This window comes from Nicotiana tabacum, chromosome 24 (genome assembly GCF_000715075.1).
Source record: "Nicotiana tabacum cultivar K326 chromosome 24, ASM71507v2, whole genome shotgun sequence".
NCBI lineage: Eukaryota > Viridiplantae > Streptophyta > Magnoliopsida > Solanales > Solanaceae > Nicotiana > Nicotiana tabacum.
This window is the reverse complement of record NC_134103.1, coordinates 6,975,859-6,983,476: the sequence shown is the minus strand read 5'-3', so window position 1 is coordinate 6,983,476 and position 7,618 is coordinate 6,975,859.

Genomic DNA, 7,618 nt, shown 5'->3' with positions numbered 1-7,618 from the left:
GAGCTCACAGCTCAATCATAATGAATACAAAATCTCGCAAAATATTCGGAAGTGAATAACTCAACAAAAATAATATTTCACAAATTTAACACCTTGCCTCAATACCAAATTTTTAAATGTCAAATATTTCATATTAATAATAATTCAATTAAGAAATTTAACTTTCAAATAATGAACACAGAATAAAATAAACAAGGTTTTAACTAAACATGTAAAGCAATTAGCAGGAAAAATATCAGGCAAATTTAAAATATAAAAAAACTAGATCAATGGTGATGAATATAACCGGATACAATAATTTAATTAATGTGTAACAGAGATCTACACAATTTAAAATAAGAGTTTTTCATATTTAGCCCGTGTACACTCTCGTCACCTCGCGTACACGACTTTCAACACATCACAATTATTATATCAATACCAATCCTAAGAAAAATTTCTCTCACACAAGGTTAGACAAGTCACTTAACTTTAACTGTGAAATTCTTTACTCCGCTATGCTTTTTCCTTGTGAATTAGCCTCTGAAAGCCTCGTATCTAGTCAAAATAATTTTGATTTCATCAATACAAATTATTGGAATTTATTCTATATGAAAATATAAATTTTCTAACAAAATAAAAATTTAACCCAAAAATCGCCCGTGGAGCCCACCTCTCGGAACCCGACAAAAGTTATGAAATACGAACGTCCATTTAACCACGAGTCCAACCATAAAATTTTTACTAAAATCCGATATCAACTCGACCCTCAAATCTCCAAATTAAACCAAGAGGGTTTTCTAAATCTTCTAACTTAAATCACCAATTAAATGTTAAAAACAATCATGGATTCGGATAATTTGACCAATATTGAGTTAAGAACACTTACCCCGTTGTTTTCCTTAAAAATCGCCTCTTCCCGAGTTCCAATTTGTCAAAAATGGTAAATGGGACGAAGCCCCATTTTCATAACTTAAAGTTTATGCCCAAGGGTTTTCTCTTCGCGAACGCTACCACTGCTAACGCGAATCACATTTTTGTGCTGCCCAGATTTCTTCTTCGTGAACGCGATGACAGTCTCGCAAAAGCGATGCTTTGCCAAACCTGGCCTTCGCGAACGGTCTTCCCTTCACGAAGGCGAAGCCTTATCGCGTGGTGCCCAGCTATGCCTCGCCCTTCTACGCGAACGCGAGCACGCCCATGCGTTAGCGATGATCACTGCCCATTACCTTTCACGAACGCGGGAGTAAAAAAATTTCCTGCATCCAGTCCCTCTTCGCGAACGGGAGACTCCGCTTGCGAACGCGATGGAGGAAACCAGATACTACATTAGACAATTTCCAGCAAGGTTCCAAATCCAAAATTCTTTCCGTTAACCATCCGAAACTCACTCGAGGCCCCTGAGGACCTCAACTAAATACACCAACAAGTCCTACAACATCATACGAACTTAGTCGAAACCTCAAATCACTTTAAACAACACTAAAACCACGAATCATACCCCAATTCAAGCTTAATAAAACTAAAATTTTCCAACTTCTACATTCGATGTCGGAACCTATCAAATCAAGTAAGATTGACCTCAAATTTTACACACATACGTATGGTAATTTTGGACTTAGGAACATGATCGAAATTTTATTTGGAAGTCCGTAGTGAAATTAGACTTGAAATGGCTAAAATAGGAATTTAAGTTTGGAAGTTTGACCGGGGAGTTGACTTTTTTTATATCGGGGTCGAAATCCCATTCCGAAAATTTTCATAGCTTAGTTATATAATTTATGACTTGCGTACAAAATTTGAGGTCAATCGGACTTGATTTGATAGGTTCCGGTGTTGTTTGTAGAAATTGAAAGTTTCAAAGTTCATTAAGCTTGAATCTATGTGTGATTCATGATTTTAGCATTGTTTGATGTGATTTGAGGTTTTAAATAAGTTCGTATGATATTTTAGGACTTGTTGGTGTATTGGGTTGAGGTCCCGTGGGCCTCGGGTGAGTTTCGGATGGTTAACGGATCAAAAGTGGGACTTAGCTGCTGCAATATTTCTGCTGGAAATGCTGTCAAAATCGGGTTGCATGCCAAAATCGGGCTGCCTGCCAAAATCGAGCTCCCTGACAAAATCGAGCTCCCTGACAAATCGAGCTACATGACAAATCGAGCTCCTTGACGAAATCGAGCCCCTTGACAAAATCGAGCTCCCTCACAAATCTGTAAGTTATAAAAACAAGGGATTTCGTCCCATTTGCCTTTTTGACGAATTGGAGCTTGAGGAGAGGCGATTTTGATATATTTTCAAGGAAAAACATTTGGGTAAGTGATTCTAACTTAGATTTGGTCAATATACACGAATATATCATTGTTTTCACCATTTAATTAGTGTTTTGATATTGAAATTTGGGAAATTTTAGAAATTTCAAAGAAACGAATTTTTGAGATTTCGGTGTCGATCCGGAGTCGGATTTGAGTAAAACTGGTATGGTTGGACTCATAATTTAATGGGTTGACGGATTTTGTAAGTTTTGCCGGATTCCGAGATGTGGGCCCCACAGGCAATTTTTGAGCTAAATTCGGATTTCATTGAAAAATATAATATTTTCTTATGAAATTGATTTCTATATTTTTTGTTGACTGTATCGAATTAATTATGACTAGATACGAGTCGATCGGATTCGGAAAATCGAGGAAAAAGCATAATACTTGGTTAAATTGGAGCAAGTCGAGGCAAGTGACTTGTCTAACCTTGTGGGGGGAAAATTTTCCCTAGAATTGATATTAATGTGATTATTAAAATGTGTTAAAAGTCGTGTACACGAGGTGACGAGTGTGTACACGGGATAAATGTGAAAGATTATATTTTTAAATTGTGTAGATCATTGTTGCGCATTTATTAAATTATTTTATCTTGTTATATTCTTCATCATTGATCTGAGATATATATTTTAAATTTGTTTGACCTTTTCATGCTAATTATTTTACCTATTTAATTAAAACTTGGTTTCTTTTATACTGTGCATTATTTGAAGGTTGATTTTTTTAAAATTAAATATTATTAATATGAAGTATTTGACATTTTTAAATTTGATATTGAAGCAACGTATTAAAAAAATTGAAATATTATTTTTCTGAATTATTTATTCTTGAATATTTTCGTAAGATTTTTTGGTACTCATTGTGATGGAGCCGTGAGCTCTTTATTGTAGAAAAAATATTATTGTTGGATTATTCTGGCATGAGCCGTGAGCTCTTTATTATTGAAAAATATTTTTGTTGATTTATTGTGGAAAATTGAAATATTGGGCACTTGAGGTGCAAATTGTGATATATTGTGATATTAATACGCATGCGGTGGTATAAGATCTGGGTATTGAAACGCATGCGGTGAGATAAGGGTGGTTTGATACGTGTGGCTTGTAGGGGTAACTACTAGAAGTCATGCGGTGTGATAAGGGTGGCTAAAACGCGGGATACTATTTCGGGAAAAATATTTTCTTTAAATAAATCGTGAAGGCTCCCGCGGTGATATAAGGAAATGAGATATTGTGAAATTATTTATAATTTGGGACTACGAGGCGGTACCTCGGTAGTGCCCTTGTTGATATTGATTTATGGCCATAGTTGCCTTCGATTAATTGTTGTGATTTTTATAAAGTTGAAAGGAAATTCTGTTTTGATTCCACGAGATATTATTTGCAATTATTTGGTGTCATTAAATGTGACATACTATTTGATTCATTTCCAATGTCATTTTATTTTACTATATTGTTAAATATTTTACCATGCCATTATTATATTCCAGTAGGGCCTCACCTGACCTCATCACTACTCTACTGAGGTTACGCTTGGCACTTACTGGGTACCGCTGTGGTGTACTCATACTACGCTTCTGCACATGTTTTTATGCAGATCCAGGTACATCTTACTAGTCTAGACGTCAGTGAGTCACCTGCGCACGGAGACTTTGAGGTATATCTGCCAGCGTCCGCAGACTCCGGAGTCCCCTTCTATCATTTATTGTTGCTTCCTTATTTGTCTTTAGATCTTGATACATAGAAACATTGAGAATAAATTTTTAGAAGCTTGTGACTTATTTCTACCGGGTTTTGGGAGTTGAAATTATTTGAATTATATTTTATTCATTTCAGATATTTATTATTATTCCGCATTGATAGGCTTACATAGTCTTAGAGACTAGGTGCCATCACGACATCCTACGGAGGAAATTTGGGGGTCGTGACAATAAATGACATAACAAACCTATTCAAATTTTTGGAATCCGATTCCGACCCCGATATCAAAAAGTCAACCCCCCCGTCAAACTTCTAAGCTTAGATTTCTATTTTAGCTATGTCAAGCCTAATTTAACTACGGACTTCCAAATAATTTTTCGGACACGCTCCTAAGTCCAAAATCACCATATAAAGCTATTGGAATTATCCAAATTCTATTCCGGGGAAATACCTGGATCTGCACAAAAATATGTGCAGAAGCGTAGTATGAGTACACCACAGCGGTACCCATTAAGTGTCAAGCCTAACCTCGGTAAAGTAGTGACGAGGTCATGTCAGGCCCTACTGGATATCCTTACCAGCAATGAGCATGTCATTAACATATAATAATAATAATAATAATAATAATAATAATAATAATAATAATAATAATAATAATAATAATAATAATAATAATAATAATAATAATAATAATAATAATAATAATAATAATAATAATAATAATAATAATAATAATAATAATAATAATAATAATAATAATAATAATAATAATAATAATAATAATAATAATAATAATAATAATAATAATAATAATAATAATAATAATAATAATAATAATAATAATAATAATAATAATAATAATAATAATAATAATAATAATAATGAAAATAACCAAAGACAATGCAACTATAAAGAAATATCAACAAGGGCACTCCCCTAGCAGCTGCCTCGTAGTCCCAAATCATAAATCAATTCACAATATCTCATTTTCTTATATTACCGCGGGATCCTTCACAATAAATTTTAAAGAAATTAGTTTTTCCAAAAAAGCATCCCGCGTTTTAGCCACCTTTATCACACTAGATGACTTCTAGTTGTTCCCCTACTAGCCACGCATATCAAGCCGTCCTTATCTCACCGCATGCGTTTCAATACACAGACCTTATACCACCGCATGCGTATCAATATCACAATATATCACATTTTCACCTCAAGTGTCCAAATATTTCAACTTGCCAAAATAAATCAACAACAACATTATTTTCACAATAAGAAGCTCACGGCTCAATCGCAATGAATACAAAATCTCGCAAAATATTCGGAAGTGAATAACTCAACAAAAATAATATTTGACAAATTTAACACCTTGCCTCAATCCCTAGGTATCGCCTCGTAGTCCTAAATCATAAATCAATTCACAATATCTCATTTCCTTATTTCACCGCGGGAGCCTTCACAATAAATTTTAAAGAAATTATTTTTCCCAAAAAACATCCCGCGTTTTAGCCACCTTTATCACACTAGATGACTTCTAGTAGTTCCCCTACTAGACACGCGTATCAAGCCGCCATTAGCTCACTGCATGCGTTTCAACACACAAACCTTATACCACCACATACGTATCAATATCACAATATATCATATTTGCACCTCAATTGCCCAAATATTTCAACTTGCCAAAATAAATCAACAACAACATTATTTCCACATTAAGGATCTCACGGCTCAATAGCAATGAATACAAAATCTCACAAAATATTCAGAAGTGAATAACTCTACAAAAATAATATTTGACAAATTTAACACCTTGCCTCAGTACCAAATTTTTAAATGTCAAATACTTCATATTAATAATAATTCAATTAATAAATTCAACTTTCAAATAACGAACACACAATAAAAGAAACAAGGTTTTAACTAAACATGTAAAGCAATTAGCAGAAAAAATGTCATGCAATTTAAAATATATAAAAAAAAATAGATCAATGATGATGAATATAACCGAATCAAGTAATTTAATTAATGTGTAACAAAGATCTACACAATTTAAAACAAGAGTTTTCCACATTTAGCATGTGTACACACTCGTCACCTCGCGTACACGACTTTTAACACATCACAATTATCATATCAATACCAATCCTAAAGGAAATTTCCCCCGCACAAGGTTAGACAAGTCACTTAACTTGAACCGTAGAATTTTTTACTCCGCTATGCTTTTGCCTCGTGAATTGGTCTCCGAAAGCCTTGTATCTAGTCATAATAATTTCGATTCAATCAATACAAATTATTGGAATTTATTCCATATGAAAATAAATATTTTCTAATAAAATCCGAAATTTAACCCAAAAATCGCCCGTGGGGCTGTCACGACCCGAAATCCCCACCGCCGAGACCGTGATGGCGCCTAACATTACACTTGCTAGGCAAGCCAATGTTAGAGATTTATTAGCCAATTCTTTTACATTTCAGTGATTAACAATAAGCCAGTTATAACAAGTCGAAATGAACGCGGAAATATATATATAACAATTTCAAATATATACCACTACTACCCAAAATCGAGAGTCACAATTCACGAACATCCTAAGATTTTACTACAAGTATTTGTCCGAAAGAAACACAACTGTTTGCGAAATAAGGAAACATTAAAGTTTGAGGTATAGAAGGAAACATTAAAGTTTGAGGAAAGAGCTTGATAAACATGCCCAATCTCTACAAAGCCTCAGCTGACATAGCTGACCCATCACCGGTCTGTGTCGCAATAACCGGCTGAACTACTCCGACTGGATAAGCTGCTGGAGTCTGGTACTGGGGAGCCATCTGCTCTAGAGTGTAAGTAGCAGGAGTCTGGGCTCCTCCTCTAGCCTGAGAGACGGTTGGTGCCATGGGGAATGCGCCAGTCTGGGCCACACTCTCCATAAGGCCCACCAAACGGACCAAAGCATCCTGAAGCACTAGGGTGGCAATGGACCCCTCCGGGACCTGAGCTGGCCCTTCAGGAACAGTCTGGGCTGGAACCTCCTCGTCAAACTCTACCCGGGGCTCCGCTGTTGGGCCCGCTGCTCGGGCTCTGGACTGAGCCCTGCCCCTACCTCGGCCTCTGGCACGACCTTGACCTCGACCTCTGCCCCTCGTAGGAGCTGCCACTGGGGGATATGGCTGCTGCTCAGCTAAAGAAGCGGTACGTGTTCTTGCCATCTGTGAGAAAATAAGAGTAGAAGAGTTCAATCAGTATCGAGAAAACAAAATCGCACGACAGAGAAGAATTGAAGTGAAATTTGTTCCTAAACTTCATCGCCTCTACTAGCCACGCATATCAAGTCACCCTTATCTCACCGCATGCGTTTCAACACACAGACCTTATACCACTGCATGCGTATCAATATTACAATATATCACATTTGTACCTCAAATCCCCAAATATTTCAACTTGCCAAAATAAATCAACAACAACATTATTTCCACAATAAGTAGCTCACAACTCAATCGCAATGAATACAAAATTTCGCAAAATATTCGGAAGTGAATAACTCAACAAAAATAATATTTCACAAATTTAACACCTTGCCTCAATACCAAAATTTTATAATGTCAAATACTTCATATTAATAATAATTCAATTAAGAG